Genomic DNA, 20,844 nt, shown 5'->3' on the forward strand with positions numbered 1-20,844 from the left:
AAGATTTTAAAGCTCATAGCACGCTCCAATTCGCTCCGATTCTATAAGAATCTTTCGTTTACTCGCCAAAGAAAACTTATTTATTTTGGTATTGGTAATAACTCCTTTCGATTTATATAGAGCTTTCTCGGAGATTGTACTATACCAGTTTTTATAAATGAGATCTCATCAAGAGAGTTCAAGATAAATTCAGGGGTACCCCTGCTCCGTTCTTACTCCTACCCTATTCCTTATTTTTCTAAACGACCTTCTACATAAAACTTCCAACACTATATATTTGTTTGCAGATGACAGCAATATTTGCCATTTATATTTATTCAATTATAGACCAAGCCTGTCGAGTCAAAACATGAATGATTGTGGAAATCTCTCAATGGGGTCGTACGAATAGGTTTGCTTTCAAGAATCATATCACTTCATTTGTATTTATGGGTGGAGTAGATATTGTGGAATCAGACGCTCTGGGTATGAGAAGACAATGTGAAGTCCGCTGGTCTAAACACATTTTTCAAGTGTCGAATAAAGCATTCAAGTTTATCGATTTTTTGAAACGATATAGGAATAACTTACCTGCATCTGATCTCCTGACTATTTACATCACCTACATTCGACCGAAAATGGATATACAACTCCCATGTATGGGCCGTTGCTTCAAGTCTATTTTGTAGCTTCTCGATCGCGCACAGGAGAAGGGTGAAGTTGATTATTGGTGACAGTGGGGTATGTACTGATTCGGTGGAGCACCGACGCAATGTGGGTGTTCCTGATAGCTGCAGATTTTTCCGTAATACACATTTTTCATGAAGAACACAACCCTTTGTGGTCGATTAGAAAATTTGTTCTTTAGCTGCACTGTCCGTATGTAGAACAAACTTCCCGCAGAAGTCTTAACTATGACTTTCAATGTGGAAAAGTTCAAATCGAATGTCAACAAATACAACTCCCATAACTTATTTTCCTAGTTCCAACACAATGCTTTATATCATATCTGAGTGCTCGTATAAGAAGGAAAAAAAAACACGTATGAGAGAACCTTGTATACCCACCATCAAAATGTGGCAATAAAATATGTTTCTGATATAGGGTTTATATGAGGGCTAGGGATTTAGGTTCAAATAAAACTAGTTCATGTCCAATTTTGTCACGATATTAATTATTATAAAACAATTATGAATGTGGGATTAAGGACAAATATTGCCCGATTTTCATAATCATGGACCAATACTGCCCATTTGTAATACAAAACAAAACTGATAGAATTCATAAGGGAGTCCCAGCTCTAATATATGCTTCTTTGTTAAACTACTCAGACACTGTGAGAATAAACAATCACACTAGTTAAGGAGATGACAATTCATTCCGTAGTGCCCTATGTCCTTTTCTTATAAATACTGTTTCCCCCAAAAATTTCAGGACCGTATTAGCGTCGCATAGTGGTATAGAAAACAAGAAAGAGAGTATAGTCTTTCAAGCCCGAAGATATGCTTCCCTACACCAATCTAAGTATGGACCAATCGTAATGCAATTAGATGGCATGAATTCTGTATATCGCTGGCTTAACATACAAAGGCTCTTAGTCCACTTTTTTTGGAAATTGAGATTTTAATGCAGTAATGTACAATAAGTAAAAATACATTGATTACAATGAACAAAATTGGAGTTATCTCGCATTTTGTTGTTGTTTTGTAGTGAATAGCAAAAGCGCTTAGTCCAATTTATCACAAGAAAAAGCTCTAAGTCCCAATAAAAAGTGTTTTTTAATTTTTTTTTTAATTTTTAAAAAATTAAATTTATGGCCAAAAAATTTTTTGAATTTCCGATATATTGATATATGAATCATGTATGTATGTAAGTTATTTAGAGGCTACGGAAAGTTGATTTCATCATGAATGAAACGGACATGGCTATATGACTTCGCTATCTATAACGATACAGAATATATATTTTGTGGGTCGCAAATGAAAAATGTAGAAATTACAAACTAAATGACAAGCTTATTTATACCCTTGCCACTCATTGTGAAGGGTATAAAAAGTAGTAAATAAGAAATGAAAGACAAGTTCTAAGAAAAAGACCTAAGTCCATCAAAAAATACGAAATAAGCAACAGAAAAAGCTCTATTAGTATTCACAGCGAATACTTATTTTATTATTTTGCTTTTACGCACATAGAAAACAAAGAAAAATACAACAAAAATTGCGTTTACAGAATTCAAAAATATTTACGCAAAAAAAAGTTTGAATGTTTTTTGTCTCTCCTGTAAAATTTTAAAATATGCACAGAGAAAACAGATTCGTGTTCGCAACCGAATTTGGCGCAAATCAAATTTTGTCGGTTACAATAACTATCTCATAATTAGATTGGAATTACTGAATTTATTAGTACTCGTAACTGATTTCAAATACAATTCGGTGAAAGGGACAGTACGTATCAATGACTACTGTGAATTAATTTCAAAATAATTTGACTTTTCTTTTGTAATATACATACATACTTTATTTAATAAACATGGGCTTAAAGAAAGATGCATATATAAACATAAATTTCAATTGTTTTTAGTGTTTTAAAGTATGATGGGATTTACAGTACTTCTCCGGATGTTGGTTGATCGTCTCGTCTATTAGCGAGTTTTGAACACTATCACTTCAATAAGTGACAACCACTGAACTGCAATAGAAGGCTTTTTAGCTTTGTGCATTATTTTTTCACTGAATAGCTTTTAAAAATCTACCATTTCGAATTTATCGATTACAAACCCCAATAGTGTTGGTTGTCATTTCTAAATTAACCAAAATTATATTAGTAAAGACAAAAACCAACATTTTACAGTTATTGCAACCACAATTCCCCAACAATAACTCTATTGCAGTTATAAACATTAAAAAACGATTAAATATACAGTTATTTAATGATTACAATATAATGTTGTTTAACGTAATTAAATTTTAATAATTACAACCGATTTTCAACCAATCTGTTTTCTGTGTGTGGACTTAGAGCCTTTGCATGTTAAGCCAGAGATATATGAAACATATTTGTATTGAATTTTATTTGAATACCAACATTTTTAAGAATTCTTCACTCGACAATGATTTTCGGAAGTGGGCATTATATGGGAACTATGATTAATTATGGTCCGATTGTTATAAAATTTAGTGATATGACTGCGTATATATAAATTATTTGTGTTGAGTTTTATTAGAATACCAATATTTTTAAGAGATTTATGTTAAATAAAGTGATTTTCGGAAAATACTTCATTACATGTATAAAATAATGCTGATTTCCTACTTACAGTGGAATTAACGCAGAAGTCTTAATTTGCAAATTCAGTTTAATGATGTAAAAGTTTTTACAGATGAAAAGCATTTAAATTTGCAACAATTTCGAATAATCAAATAATTAAAGCGACTTTGAGCTAAATTTTCTTATATTTTATATGTATGATAAATTGTATAATAACTTTAGAGTATTGTGTTTTTGTTAGATGTATAATTAATTCACCTTGTGACTTGAAAAATCATCAATTTTATCAGATTCATCACAATTCTAACTCTGAATGCTTTTCTTAATCAGCAGATGAACATAATTTATAATATTATTCTCCTTTATGGACATCATAAATATGTCAATTTTAAAATTATTTTGTTTAAAAGATTTGAGTTTAAACAGGAATAGATTTGTAAAAATCGGTTGCAAAATGGCAGAGTTAGAGTCAGGATGCTCCCCAACTAAAAAAACTAAAAAAGACGAAAAGCATGCTATCACAAAAATCAAAACAAAAATTTAACTCTGAATTATTTTTGGAAAAGCTATTTTATTATGATTTTTCACAAAAATATTTTCAACTTAGAGTACGAAGAAAATTTGTTGAAAAGAGTGCGTTTTTTGAATCTTAATCGACCATCGAAAAGTGCCATTTTCCAAAGTACCTCCTACTATATATTTTAAATAAAATAAATAGTTTTTTAAATCGATTTTAAACCAACAAAGTTGTAGTTTTAAGAATATCGTTATTTCACTACATTTGCTAATAAAAAAGAACTAAACGAGATGATTGAGTAGTATTTCGTATTTCGGAACTCTATGGACTCCAATAAAACACAATTGCTGTATAAGAACCCGTGCTTATTTTTCATGTAGCCTAGTGTAATTAAACCACATACGAGTTCCTTAGCCTAGATCGCTATTGTTGTAGTGGAATTTCATCTTTATTTGAAGAATAAAATACCAAACGCATTCTCGATATTTGCCTTATCGTCGGTGAATTATGAATCCGATATTCGTCCAGCATAAAATCTTCAGCAATATCCATTTCACTTATTATCTATTTTTCTTCTTTTTGTACTCGTCATAGAGCCAGCGCACAAACTGGAGCACAAAGTGGAGTTAGAGGAGTGAAAGTACAGAGACGCATTAAGGATAAAGATGCGCATGCGGCTAGTTATAACCAAAACAATTTCGGAGAGACTACAGGTATGCAGTTAGAGGTTAAGATATGCCATTTAATAATCCGAAAATATAATTTTTAAACGTTTTATTTATGTTCGAAAGTTTATAATTTCCATCAATATTCAACAGATTATGAATCATGAACGTCTTTGCCTACTTCTAAAAATAGTCTAAGCAACTCTTGAAAGTCCATAATTTTTAAAAATATAATATGATATTATTAAGCTCAATATATTCTGAAATAGTTCTACTCTAAAATTGTTATACGAGCCCTAACCACTATTAATTCGTACACCAAGAATTTTTTTGACAAATCAACATTCAAAACTGCATATTTCAGAAAATATTATTGACTGTACCTCAAAGGTTATATTTTCTGAAAAGTTGTTTTATTATCCTTAAATTTACAAAGAAAAATCTGTACATATTGAGGTAAATATTTTAAAAACCCAAACTAAAGCTAAAATTCATTATTTTTATAAAAAATTATTTGACCACTATTTATTTGTACAGTGGTTACTTTTGATATTTAAAATTGTGTTACGCCTCCCTTGCTTGACAGCATCTATCGTTTTGGCATTATTATTATAAAAGTTTTGCACTCCTTAGGGGTTACTGAGTCCCATATTTTCTGGATTTTATCTTTCAATCCGCCAACAGTACGCTGTGGGTCTTTTCGAAGATACATTTTCATGATGGCCCAGAGATTTTCTATGGGATTAAGGTCTGAGGCTAATCCAAGACCTCTATTCCATTTTCTTGCAGCCATTTTTTTTGTTGTTTTTGCTGTATGTGAAGATGCACCATCATGTTGGAATTCGCTAGTTTTGGTACTGATGGCAGGACATTTTCTTGTAATATTTTAATATATTTTTCTGCATTTACTATTCCATCAATGAAGTGAAGCTGACCAACACCCTTTGAGGATATGTATCCCCACACTATAAGAATATCTGAGAATTTAACAGTGATCTTTAAACAGTCTTTATTATATGCCTCTGTGCTCGTAAAAAGAATAGCTATAATTAAACTTTTGAATTTATGATGTTTTACAACCATCCAAATTTAATGATACCAGCTATAATCAGCGATGAAACTCGTTTTCCATTAATATTCAAATAACCCAACTATAAATCTATAAAACTGACTAATAACTCTCATTGTGGGAATATATTCACAATATTTTCTTAATCATTATATTGTGTAATGCTTCTAATAAACAATTAAAACCCACCATAAATTATAATTTAATTTTGTTATTTAGTTTTATTATTATTTTTTTTATTGTATGATGTTATCTCTTCCATTTAATTGCCACATTGCCACATAGTGTAACGGTGTTGATATAAGTGTAGAGTATAAATAAACGTATATAATTTATATGATTAATTTTATTTATCAGCTAAATTGTAGAGAGAAAAAAATGCAAACAGATTAATAAGTATTTACTATAGGGAAAGGGAAGTTCAAACCCAAACACAACGCAACAAACAACAATTAATAGTGATTTATAGCTGTCAGAAATTGTTAACAATTTGCATAGATATGATAATTACAAAATCTTCCACAAAGTACTTGTACATGCTAATGAGGGTTGTTGATTTAAATGGGAGCTGAGTCGATTTGTATGTGAGCTATGTGAGGGGTAAGTGATATTTAACCTTCGCTTTACCAAAGTTTTTTTATGTACATGGTTTACCAATACCCACCCGGGTGACACTACACTTCTATAAATATATGCGACGAACGAAATTTTAAAAAATTTAAAAAACCTTATAAAAAGTTTAAAATGTTTCTATTAAATTCTATAGAACTCTAAAATTTGTTCAGTGAGTATAAATTTCATTTAAATCGAAACAAAATTAAAAAAAAATATTAAACCAATAAAAACGAAGTGGTCACCCGGCTGGGTATTGGTAAAGCGAAGGTTAAATTAAATAAAATAGTGGGAATTAATCAATAGACTACTGCCGGTACTTTTTAAATGCAAATTACTCAGTATATTAGTATGTAATGTTTGTAGCCTTTAGAAAAGTAAATTATGGTTTCCTATATTCTTAATAATTCAAAAATTCATAAAAATATATTTTTGCATTAAAGACGGTCTACTGCATTGAACGGTACTACTTTTTTGAGTACATGTTGTCATTTTTTATGTAATTAAATAGTGTAACCGTCACATATGATAAACAGTCTAGTTCGGATTTGCTACAAAGTTATGTATATAGTGGATTTTCTTAACCATTAAAGTGGTACTTCCTATTATATGTAAAAGTTAGCCATCCTACAATATTTAGCGCTCAACCTAACCTCAAATCAAACTTACAATATTTACCCTCGTGTGTTGTTTTCCACACATGCGGTATGCCTGGAATAAACAACACATTTGCCGACATTAATTGCCGTTGCTAGTGCGAAATACATTGAAATTACATATGTGTGGAAAACCACACGAGATGGTAGGCAACGTTACTTTTGAAATATGTCGACATCCAAACATATTTCTGAATAAATTAATGTGTTTTCTGTGATAAATTGATGCTGCATAAACATCGCATTTCTAATTTGTTGAAAAATTTATAAAAATTATTAATTTTGTGTGGTTTTCCACACAAGGATGAGGGTGGGTATTTAAAGAGTCTTCCAATTGGGACTTCCGAACTTTGACAGTTGACAGCGGTCATATTGTTGAAGCAACATCTATCGAATTGGCTGTACAGATCAATTCCTGACAATTTTTGTTAAAGCATTTCTTTGACTACTAGTTTTACATGCCGTAATGACGCGAATGCACCCAATCAGTCAACAGCTAGTAAGTCTAGTATTATTTTTTGTTTAAAATTTTTAATATTTCCTTTATCTACCCACATTATGTCAAGAAATCACACTTCTATTTGCCCATTAACAACTGTATGACTTCATCTACTTGCAGCTATACAATTATATTTGATTGATACCATTAATTTCAAAGCCATCAAACTATCTAACATTAATTACGCCCCATAAACAAAGCATGTCCATGACAAATAATGTCATAAACACTTAAACACCTACTATTCATAATGTAGAGCTCTGCAAAACAACAATTTTTCAAAGCCTTGCACTGTAATTAAGCAAATAATCATAGAGATTTGTTTTCTTTAATCGCAAATAAATATGCAAATTTAATACTTTTTTTTATAATTACATTGATATCTTTTGTATACAATTCATTAGATATTCTATTAAATCAAAACAAAGTCTGATAATTAAAATACCATAATTTTTATATTATTTATTCATATAGTATGTTGTTTTTTCTTCCTTTAACCTATCAACTAAATAAATAAATAAATTGCAATATTATACGCTTAAATTAATGACAGTAATTAAAAGTTAATTATTTTCTAATAAATATATAAAAAATCAATAAAAACTATTATATGGGTATTAATAGAAGTTATTTTAATTTGTTGTTATGGCTATTTTTATTTATAAACAGAAATTTGCATAATTATACATTGACTACATGTATTTGTACGTATACGTAATATTATTTTTATATTGTATCAAATATTACGCATACGTTCAGGTAGTGCAGCTAATGTTATTTTGTTGATGTTTTTAATACGAAATGTATTATTAAGAAGAATTTCGTGATTTATTTCACGAAATCTTAAATTATTCTTTTAAATTTTCAATTTTTGCAAGAAATCAATGTACAGTGGTCATATCTACCCACTGTAAAAATCTTTAATTATTTTCTCTACTCTTTCGCCAAAAGATACAGTTGTATCCATCTTCAACTTTCATTGTAATGTATTAAAAAGAAACAGTTTTTTGTCTCTACTGAAAATTTTTAAATTTTGAGTGGACTCTCTTTAGAGGAACCAGTGCGATATGTTTCACATCATGGACAAAAACCAATATATGGCTGCCAGCGACTTTTTGGTAAAACGTCGAGGTTAAAACCGAAAATGAATTTCTGATTCTTTTATTACAGTGATAAAGCCAGTAATAATATATTCCGACTTGGTATTAGTGGAACAGATGACTGCGAGATCATTACATGATAAGTTCTATCACCTCATCTGTATCTCCATTACTGCATATTGATAACGGAGAAAGCCTATGGGAGTCAATCCAGATTACTGGGGATATCTAGTGTAATGCCTGGTGATCTGGTTGGTCACACGCGTATTCTAGTGAATTTTGGGAATAATCCTAGTATCGTTGTATCAGACTATATGTCACCAAGTTTACCATAAAGGGATTAGTGGATAAATGAGACTTGGTGGCAGGATAATGTTGATCAAGTGTGGTTTACCGATATTTTCAAAAAGGCTAATGGTGAGAATTTTCAAAGGGGTTTACCAATGGGTACATTCCCATCAATATTTCAGGCAGAAATTTATGCTATACTGAATGGTTAAGAATGAAATTAAGGAATACTGTGGTGTAGCCAGGTTGCTATGAGAGCATTTTCATCATATTAAGGCTCTAGACATCTTTTAATGAACTTGGTGCACGAAATAACTCACCTTCTGCTAGATACCTGGCCATCTCAATTGTTGATGTCGCTCGGAAAGGGTGAATTGAGAATACTTAGTGGATTATTCACCAGACACTGTGGTTTATGATATCACCAATTTAACAGTGCAGATTTTGTGAACTTCATGCTGAAACCTCTGAACATATCCTATGCTACTGCCCAGTGCTGGTAATGTGTAGAACTTAATAACTCAGAAGTGTCTTTATGGACCAAGGGATGTAATTGATCTCTCATTAAATAGAGTAATTGGCTTTATATGTAGACTGAATCTGTTATGATGAAACTTTAGGGCTGTACAAAATATCCTAATAATAAATAAGAACCCAAAATTTGAACAAGTAGAAATATCATCGATAAAGAAATATAATTTTTAGAAATGTGATCTTAATAGATCAAAAGGAAATCTGAGATAAATTATACCAATGAAAAATAGTTTGAACCGAAAAATTGCAACTGAGAATGCATTATGATGTTTGGAGATTACGGTTCTATTGAGAGGTTTTTAAAAAACTAGAATTACGTTAAAAATGTCGAATTCGTCTCAATATTGTCTTGAAAATAAAACCAAAATTATTTTCCCGTATTTAAAAGGATTACTGCCCTCATTTTAAGGTCGAATCCTTCAATATTATTGAGAAAATAAACACCGAACCATGATCTTCTTAAGTTCATAAGGTCAGAGTTTATGGACGAAATTTGTAATAAAACGGAATATTTATGAATGGAAACAAGGAAACATACGAAATTTCGTTTCTTCAATCAAAATATATTCTGAAATATTTAAGGTATGAAATGATTTTCTGACAAAAATTAATAATATTGTTACGAAATTGTACTTGAATTCAAATATAACGATTTTAAGGGCTGATTTAAAAGTAGCATAATGCTTTCAAATAACATTGCTGTAATAGCAAACTGTAACATATTTGTGGGCATTATTAAATAAAAGCTTTCAGTTGACCATTGATCGTCAGTTGGCAACGCTGTTTGAATTCGAATATTCAGTTAAAGAACATTGTAGAAAGTACACCACAGATGGCGTATGATCTATAATATTCGAACTTGGACAGTTAAAGAGCAATCTAGAGTGCAGATGGCAGTGTTATAAATAGTGGCAGAGGTTGCAGTCGTTAGTGAGTTTATCAGAGACGCTTTTCGAATAAACATCAACTGAGTGCCTTAAAGTGTGTTGCGTTTTTCAAGTAAATTCGTGTACATTATAAATTGTGTCTGTATTTCTGAGAATTTATAAACGTGTATAAAAAAAACATTGAGTGGCTATTTAATTCTGTTGTTGTACATTTTGAATAAATAAAGAGTTGTTACAATTTTCAAACTACTAAACGGATTTTATTTGCAATCAAAAGTATACGGTTTATTTAAAGGAAATAAACCAGCGTTTTGAAAAGGTTAAAACGTAACAATATCTTTTATGGCCAGTTTAAAATTCAGAATCATGTCCCATAGAAAACTTTTGAGTACTCCCAGCCTATAGGATTTATGGACATGGATAACAATTTTTGATGTTTAATTAACTTAGATGCTCAAAAATTCGTAATAAAAGTCTTCATAAATTTAGTAAACTCAATACATAACAGAAATTCTTCAGCTATCACAAATTATGGAGTTCAAATCAAAAATTAAGAAAAGAATTATAAAGTTTTATAATTAAACGATTTTTTATTAAATTAAATAATGTGAGTACAAACGAATGTCTCTTCAAAAATTTCAGTTGCAGTAAAATTGAGTTCCAAACAAAAAATTATGCAAAAATCCTTATAGTATGGAACTTTACTTAAATTGTGTTGAAACAAAAATTTCAACTAACTGATTAACATTGAAAATATCTTAAGTGCATAACAACAAACTTTACAGGAGAAACATTTTTTGTAATTTTTAGATATAAAATAGTTACGTTACTTCGTATCCCTATCAAATCTCATCAGATTATAATAAATTTTCGATTAGCTTCAAAAAAATAAGATCGTATATATTGCTCCTTAAGATATTTTCGTTGTTTGGGGTCGATGTTTTCGACATTAAATTTAAATTTTAGCGGAAATTAACCATATACTTTTGTGGTGGTTAGCCGACTATTAGTCTTCGAGTTATATGTAACAAAATGATGCTTCAGAATGCTGATTACAATACTATACTCATAATTATAAAAGCACTTGTTATTATGTCCATGTACATTATGAGAATTTTTCCATAACCCTGTATGATAATTTCCGTTATTTTCATTTTTAATAACAAAATTCTATTATTTATTGTAATTCTATTATTATTTGTTATAAAATATCTCTGCAACAACTGGAATATCAAAATATTTTTCCACATAATCAATTTGTTTGCAACCAATACAATAATCAGCCACCACATTACCACTGCCAATTATAACTGTTTAACACAAACCTGTAAATAAACACAATTGTAAATGTGTGGCAACAGCAACAAAACCCAAACCTACGTATAAATAGTGATGCAATTAAATACAAATATATATAAATACATGGTACATCTACACTACATGGTTAATACATATATGTATATTAGGGATTTTCAATGCTTCCAAAGTCTAAAATTGAGAGGATGCACAAGTTTAGAGTTTTGGGTTCATGCAGCAATATTTAAAAAATAATCAAAAAAATACCAATTAAAAATCAATTTTGTATTTCATTAACCATAGATTTTAAAAAAAGAGGGCGTGTCAATAAGTCGGTGACTTCAAAAGTTTCCCACCTCTTAACTTAAAGGGCAACACTGCTCTTGTCAACAGGAATATGCCAGTTGACTCCGGTCAAAATTTAAACAAGCTGATTTATTTAGTTTGTGTTTGGCAGATATTGATAGTAGACTAAAGCATGACTTAAAGAGAAAATGGAAAAAGTGAATTTCGTGTGCTCATTAAATTTTTCAATGGTAAAAAAGTGCTTTACTGAATTTCGTTGTGGCCGTTCAAGCACGGAAAAAGCCGAATGTTCTGGACGTCCAGTTGAGGTCTCTACACCGGAAACAATTGAAAAAAATCAAGGATAGTTTGGCCGATTGGAGATTATAGTGTAAACAAAAAAGCTTTTTTGCTTCGAAAATTTCGAATTTTGTACCAACAAAGCATCGTATTCGGGAAGTTTTGCTTAGCTTCTTTAATTTCAAAAAAGTGTCGCTAAAGCACATTAATTGCTCACCGAAGCTTATGTTAAATGTGCTTCATCGGTTTAAAAGTGCAAGAGTTGGTTTGTGCGGTTTAGAAGTGGTGATTTTGAAACGGAAGGCAAAGATCTTCCAGGCCAGCCTAAAAAGTTTGAAAACCAAGAATTGGAGGCATTACTCCATGAAGAAGAGCTTGCAAAATCATTGAGAGCTACTCAACTAGCTTCACAACTAAAGCAGCAGGATTTATTTTAAATTAGGGAAATTGGGTACCATACGGATTGAAGCTGAGAAACCTTGGAAGGCAAATTTGTATGTCACAAAGTATCGCAATCATACACGATTTGTTGCAGTTGTTTGCGTCTTCCCATGTAAGATTGCATTGTCCTAGTTCTTGAAGTATCGTGTGTCTCCATGTATTCTTTGGCCGACCACGGCTTCTTGCACCTTGAAGGTTCCACTTCAGCGCCCTCCTTGTTATGTTGTCATTACTTGCGATAAAAAATGGATAAATTACGATAACCCAAAGCGTAAGAGATCGTATGTGAAGCCCGACCAATCATCCGAATCGACACAAAAGCCAAATATCCATGGCGCTAAGGTAATGTTCTGTATTTTGTGTTACCAAAAGTGTCCTATATATTATAAGCTGCTGAAATCTGTAACTGATTCGTTTGAAGCAAACATTTTCCGAAAAATGCCAGACAAGAATCCGTAATATTCCATCATGACAACAATCGGCCACATATTGCAATAACTGTTAAAAACTATTTATAAATAAGTGCTGTCCAGACCTTGCTCCCTCCGACTATTATTTAATTCGATCGATGCATAACGCTCTCTCTGGGATACGCTTCACTTTGTACCAGAGTATCACAAATTGACTTGATTCGTTCTTGGCCTCAAAATATGAACAGTTCTTTTGGCTTGGAATCCATATGTTGAAAGAAAGATGAGAAACGGTCCAAGCTAACAATGGCCAATACCTTGAATAAACAAAAGCAAAGAATTTTATAAAATTCCTAAGTCATACACACAAAACTTCAAATAAAAAGTGCAACATCTAAACTTTATCCGATTTTGCTCAAATGTTCAGCATTTAATTTTAGATGACTCAAAACAATTTTAGACTCTGAGATTATCGAGAATCGCAAAAGTGCAAAATAAGGGCCACCCTAATTTATATACATATGTAAGTAAATGTGTAGATTGTTTTGTGGTCATTGTGGTCATATCCAACCAATTGTTTTTACTCTATCCCTCTGGAGTAGTGTATGTTGCATATGTATTATAAATGTGTAAGTTTCACCATTGTCATTGTCCTCTTTGGCCAATATGAGTTCATTATTATTGGGTACATTTTTATTGTTTTAAGTATGTTCCGTATGTAGTATGCGTGGCAATGTGTTGATACGTTGGTATGTTTGCCTGTGTTACTGAGGCCACATAAGCTCATTTTAATGATAATTAATGCATAAATATGCACGCACACATTTACCAAAACACACACTCACACAGATACACAGGTATTTTTGTTGTATTTTTGTATCTATGTAGTTATAAATTATACAATAAACAGGGGAATTGTTAAATATCTTTATTATTTGCACAAGCATAAAAGTATTTATAAATAAAAGGTACAAATATTAAAGGCAACCTTTTGCTCCATAAGGCACAAGTTCAACATTTCTGTTTGGTTATTTACAATCGACATGTTTTACTGATAATGTATGTAGTTTTATGAATTTGAATTCAAATTATAATAAAAGTATGTATAATGTCTGATAGAATTTTGTTGTGGCTACAGGGGTTAACGAATATTATAATACATTCAAATAGATGTTGTTATGGTGGGTTATGGGTCTTAAATTTTAATTTAGTTTGTTGAGGTCATCAGGCATTTGAAAATAAATGGGAGCGAAATACAAATTACATTCAGACGTTCCACAGTGAGTTCGGATGATAAAATGTTTAAAAATTTTTAATCTTCTAAACTGCTGGTCCGCTTGGAAAATTATGTATGAACGAATAGTAGTGGAACACATATACTTTAAGAAGATTAAATTTGTGACCACTTTGTTAAAAGACAAGGTGAGATACACTGTGTCCTAGTTGCCAACCTCTTGTTAAGAAAACAAATAAAAATATGGACAGATTTCAATGAACAACATTCTGTTATAACGGAAATATGAAGAACGTCTTGTTTATTTCACTAATTTATATCTTATAGTTTAAAATATGTTTAAGTTTACATTTTGATATTTCCATTTTTATACCCACCATAAAAAAGTTGGTGTGTATATTGATTTTGTCATTCCGTTTGAAACACATCAAAATATTTCTAGCAGACCCACATAAGATACTAAGAGGATCTAGCTATGTCCATAATTTTGTCCGCATGTCTTTCTGTTGAAAACACCAAAAGGCCCATGGAGCTGACATTTTCAACAAATACTTTCTGTTGACAAGGCTTGTTTATTATTGAAAACTAGCAATTCTGACCCATGATTTCACCTAACCCCCATCCAAATGCCCTACCGGAATACAGTTTATGCAGTCATACAAATGTTGACTCGGAACTACCTTTTCTCCATATATTCTCTGGTGATCAGAAATATTTGGTATTGAAAATAGGCAAACGAAAAAGATAAATCGAGTTAAAGATAAATTCAGGGGTACCGCAAGGTTCCGTTCATTCTCCTACTCAATTCCATATTTTTGTATACGACCATCTACGTCAAACTTCCAACCCACCTATTATTTTGCAGATGACAGCTACGTTTGCCATTCATATTCATTCAGTTACAGACCACGCTTGTAGGATAATGGGCCCCCTTAATCAGAAGGTCCATTTAATCGGGACCTTTTAACAAAATCTGAATAGCGAACTGAGTGTTGCATGTTGGCACAAAAACGAACGACATATCATGTCGCTTCATCTGTATTTATAAGTGGTATAAAGATTGTTAAATCAGACGCTCTTTATGTTCTGGCATGAGAATACAATGTGATGTCCGCTGGTCTTAATACATTTTTAAAGTGTCGAAAGAAGCATTAAAGTGTCTTGGATTTCTGAACCGGTGTAGGAATTACTTCACTCCATCTGAACTCCTCACTATTTACTCCATCTATATCCGACCGAAAATGGAATACAACTCACATATTTTAGAGCTTCTCGACAGCGTACAGGAGAGGGCGAAGGTGATTATAGGTGACAACTCCTATTGGTTCGTTGCAGCACCATCGCAATATGGGCTGCGTTTCACTGTTCTATCGGTAATACAATGAAAAGTGTTCTGACGAAAATAGGCAACTTGTTCCTGATACCCGCAGGTTTTTTCGTTATACATATTTTTCATCAAGAACACATCCTTTTGTGGTAGATTGGCCAATGGACCACAGAACCCCTACAGGGAAAATTCGTTCTTTAGCCGTACTGTACGTATGTGGAAAAAACTTCCCGTTGAAGTGTTTCCTGACATTTTCAATGTAGAAAAGTTCAAATCCTATGTCCACAAACACTACTCCCTTTGGCCTCCCTGCCATAACATATTTTCGTAGTTCTAACACAATGCTTTGCATAAGTAGGGGTCATCCCTTGAGGGCTGGTCCAAATGTGCCCATAAATTCCAGTATTCATAAATTTGTTTACTGAATTTCCATTTTTTTTATAGAAAATTCTCTTTTCAGCGATATCTATCTAACATTTATGACAAATCTTGTGATTTTTTAATGGCAGTTTTTAGCTGTTTTTTTCCAAGTCATTATATGACTTTAAACTCCATTTAAAAATTTTTAAATGGAATAAACAATAATTTAAATATTTTAAGGCTATTTGCAATATTAATTTGTGGCTAAAAAGGATTAAAATTTTGTATCAAGATTAATAAAATTGCATTTAATTACTTCTTAAAACTAGAAATTTGCATTGTTCCATTATTATAAATCATTTACACTAACTCTATCGCTGCTTTATAATCTAAATTTCTCGTAATTCTTGTTAAAAATCCCTCCGAAACTTTTTATACATATTCTAAACATTTATAACAAAAACTAAAAATCCAACACGCAATTCTAAAATTATAACTTTCGCATTACCAGAAATATTTTATACGCATGTAAAATCATACCAACACACATCATGATGATGATGAAATTCAAATTGAAAAAGCAAGAATGAATAAAATGTATAAAATTTTAACTCATGCAGAAAAGTTTGTCGCACCTCATATAAATTTGATTTAATTTCATAATGGTGCGCTTAATGTTTTCTGGTTGACTAATTACGGAAATGTCAAATACTGCTCTCATACCAAATGTACGTATTGCATGAAAAATTTAAATTATGCAAAGTGTTGTTATTTCGCTGCTTCCTCTACATACATACTTCTTCTGCAGGCTTTTTCATATATTTCTTTTGAATGTCGTTGAGTTGTTCTTACACAAAAGCAACAATAATCGACAAGAACAACAGCAGCAATCTGTGAGGTCTTTAATGCGGCAAATCTAGAAATACACACTTGTAAATAGTATTTTACATACATCCCAGCAGTTTTAGGAGACTGTGAAGAACTTGCGATTTCGCCTACCATTTAGTGTGACAACTAGTTACACAACTAGTTCTTTTAACACGTAGACCTTTTTGGATTACAATGAGACTGTCTGATATCTGGTCAAAAGTAGTCAACGCGTTGGATTCATATACCGGTAAAATACAGTCAATTACTTTTCTAGCTATATAACTGGCTACTTATGGTTACATGGTTATTTTAAGATGTACGGTTGCTAACTGACCTCGAATAATCAGTTCAAAATACATCTCATAGACAGTCCAATAACCGACAATTGGCTTCACGATAGGTTACATAGTGGCTGCCTCCCAGTCGGCGATGAGACTCCGAATGGGGATGCTGATTCTGTTGCTCCATGTGAGCAATCAAAAGCTTCGACTCGTTTAAATCCCCTGGGCCGGATGGCATCATTCCTGCTGATCTTCAGAAGAATGAAGAAATAGTTGTACCATGGCTCACTAATATATTCACAGCGTGTATCAGATGGACCTATATTCCTACATGGAGGACGAGTTGAAGAGTACTCTTCATTCCTAAGGGAGGTAAGGCGACTGATACTAAACCAAAGGATTATAGACCATTCCGACGAAACTCATCTCTAAATCCCAACATGCTTACACCAAGGGCAGATCTGTGGAAACAGCTCTACATTCGTTAGTTGGCTCCATTGAAGAGTCGCTATCATAGAGGGAGTATACACTTGTTGCCTTTCTGGATATCAGGCCGGACAGATACTCGGCTATAGAGTCATATATGCTACCCTAGGTGGCATAAGTGTTTCAAAAGTGGCCAATAGTGGAACCCCGCTGGATGGTGTGCAATCACCTCTTCTGTGGAATCTGGCTATGAATACCATGTTGATCATAATCGACAACAGAAGGATCAAAACAGTTGCGTATGCTGACGATGTTGCAGTATTCATATCTGGTAAAGTTCTGGATACAATATCTAGTTGTATAGAATCGGCATTAAGTACACTGAGTGAGTGGAGTTTTTCAAGTGGACTTAGTGTGAACCCCAAAAAAAATGGGTTCTCTTCACTAGGAGGTATAAGATCGATGATTTATACCACCTAGACTGAATGGAATCATGAGATCAGGGATAATGCAAAGTACCTAGGCAGCACTCTAGATAAAAGATTATCATGGAATCTAAACATTCAGAACATGATTAATAAGACACATGTGGCCATCAATTCCTGTAAAAGGGCAATTGATACTAACTGGGGAATTATTGAAGATTATTGGATCTTCAAATCATTTGTTACATCCATCTTGTTCTATGGAGTATTGGTGTGGTGGCGCGCCTTGAATAATGCTACTTTCCGGAACTCCTTTGAACAAGTTCTAAAGAGAATCGCGATTCTGATTACAAGCGCGCTATAACGTCTACTTCCTCTAAGGCACTTTTTACTGTTTTTAACAGTTTAATTGTACAAATGGCTCTCAACTCAGCTGTGAGACTAAATGATGGTTATTCGTGGTCTGTTTAGAACCTTGAACACTCTGGTAATGTCGATCACTGCATCGCAAAACCCTTTTTTGATTTATGGTAGCGCTGGCTCTTCCCACTGACGATGTCATAAGCATACATATATACTGATGACTCTAGAGGTACAATATGGTCAAAGGAGGTTTATATATTGAAAACTTTGGGATAAAATCCTACTTTAGGCTCCTGTGATACAACGAGGTCTACTTGACCCGTATATGATGCCAGTAGAACGAATCTGTTTATGGAATAACGTCATGAGCAAATATGGCTAATTGTCTCTTTTATTACAGGACACTGTATAATTAAAACATATGCAAGAAAATTGGGCCTACGGTTTAATGATTAGTGTAGAAGCTGTCACACTGAAGAAGAGGAGGAGACCTGCCAATGCCCGGCTCTGTCGAAACTGAGGGAACGCATCCTCGGATTTCCATTCCATTGCAGTACAAATTAAACTTAGAGATTCTAAAGAGTATATAGACCTGGCAACAGAAGCACAAACGGCAGCCGAATCAGGTAGAACCCGCGACTTATACAGGATAACGAATAATCTCGCAAAACCGTTACTAAACAGCAATGGAAATTTCATCACCTCAAATAACAGTCAACTCGATATCTGGGTATTATACCACTACTCCAACATGTTGTCCTAAGAAATGTGATCTCACGGAGTGCAAAAACTGGAGGGGGACAACACTCTTAACATGATACTTGCTAACTCCCTCGACAAAGAGTTTCGTTGCCAACAGGCTGGATTCAGAGCTCAATCCAGTGTAGCCTCATAAATAGCCTCCGCATAATAATTGAGCAAGCAGTTGAATGAAGGTCCCCCTGGTACCTGGTCTTCATCGACTTTGAAAAAACTTTCGACACACTACCATTTGGAAAGCACTCACATACAAAGGCATATCTAGAAAAATAATATGGATTTTCCAAGAGCCATACAGAACTCAAGCTGTCGTATACTTCACCGAAACTCAGTTAGGCTGCATATTGTCGGCGTTTCTTTTTAATGTAGTGCTGGACATTGTCATGAGAAATGCAACGAGCAACAACAGAGGCATAACATGGGGTTCTAGGCCGATATTGACTATACCGATGACATATGCCTTCCAATACACAGTCAGATATACACCCAGCGAAAAAATTAACACATCCGTGTACAATTTGACACCATTCGGTGTCAATAGTGTATCAACTCAGTATGTGTACAAATTGTACACGAACGGTGTCAATTTGACATCGAAAAAATTACACCATTCCGTTGCCGAATTGACACCATCCGTTGTCGTGTACGATTTTGTAACAGAACGTTGACAATTTGTCACCGTTTGTGTACGATTTGACACCAAAACGTTGTGAATTTGACACCATTAGTTGGCGACTTGATACCGTTCGTGTACGATTTGGCACCTGACCATTTTTCCTTTCTATTTTTTTGGTAATTAATATAAATAACAATTTCTTTATTTTTTACATTTTTTTATACAATACTTACACATAAATACTTAAATATAAAATAAATATAAAAACTATAAGTTTCAATTTGGAGTTGTATGTCGACACTGGATTCGGTGGTCTTGTCTGCCTGGATCTCCATCTGCATCAACACAAATTCGCAATCAAACACAATTACACTTTATTTTATATTATGGTTTTTAAACCATTTATTTGCATCACTATTACCCTTTATTATTTATTAAAATATTTTAAATTTTTTAATGTAAATAAAATTAAAACACACTTATAAAAAGCAACTCCCGTTAAAATGCGTTGTGAATAATTTAACAACATTGCGTTGTCGACCGTATGGTGTCAAAATGACACCAACCGTTGTCGATTTTGCAACGTCGTTTTTCCCTCAGTGTAGAGGCTTTGCGAGCAGGAAAAAGCTGGTATGAGTTCAAGAACCTAGCATCAAAAAAATTATTGGATATCTTTTGTTGAAGACCTATGCTTCGAAAGGAATTAATATATATGTATATATAGTAACAAATTGATTTCTCCTGACTTGACTAAATAGCACATACCCCAAAATGTATAAAGTGGAGTAAGCCAAGTGATCAAACATTAGTGATAATTACTGTCTATAAGGGATACACTGACTACTTGCTTAACTGCTGGGACATACATATGTGTAAGTTTTTGTATATTGTGCATATGTGTAAATGTGTAAAGAAAATAAATAAGGAACAAAAACTGCATAGTTTTTTTTATTGTGTTGCTGTATTTTACTCATATTGCATTACTGCAAAAGACGCCTGATGTTTTCAATATGACGGAGGTATTTTACATGCTTAAGTACATAACTACATTCATATGTACATTTATGTATCTGTATATTTATATACATATGTTGTAGGATATGTTCATTATATGCCTGTATGTATTTATGTCGCGCTGCCGGAATGTTCATACAAATTTTACATGCATCACATGCCTTTGAAGCATTTCATACAAACAACATGTTGATGACGCTGTTGACAGTGGTGATGTGATGTGCTGATGATGATGATGGTGGTGCTGTTGATATCTTCGTACTAGTGAATTGGAGTGAAGAAATGTGTGCTCGTTTCTTGTTTGTTTTTTTATTTTCATACTCAACCGTGAAGTGTTTGTGATGTTTTAATAAGAAAGTAAAAC

The sequence above is a fragment of the Calliphora vicina genome, chromosome 2 (assembly GCF_958450345.1).
Source record: "Calliphora vicina chromosome 2, idCalVici1.1, whole genome shotgun sequence".
Lineage (NCBI taxonomy): Eukaryota > Metazoa > Arthropoda > Insecta > Diptera > Calliphoridae > Calliphora > Calliphora vicina.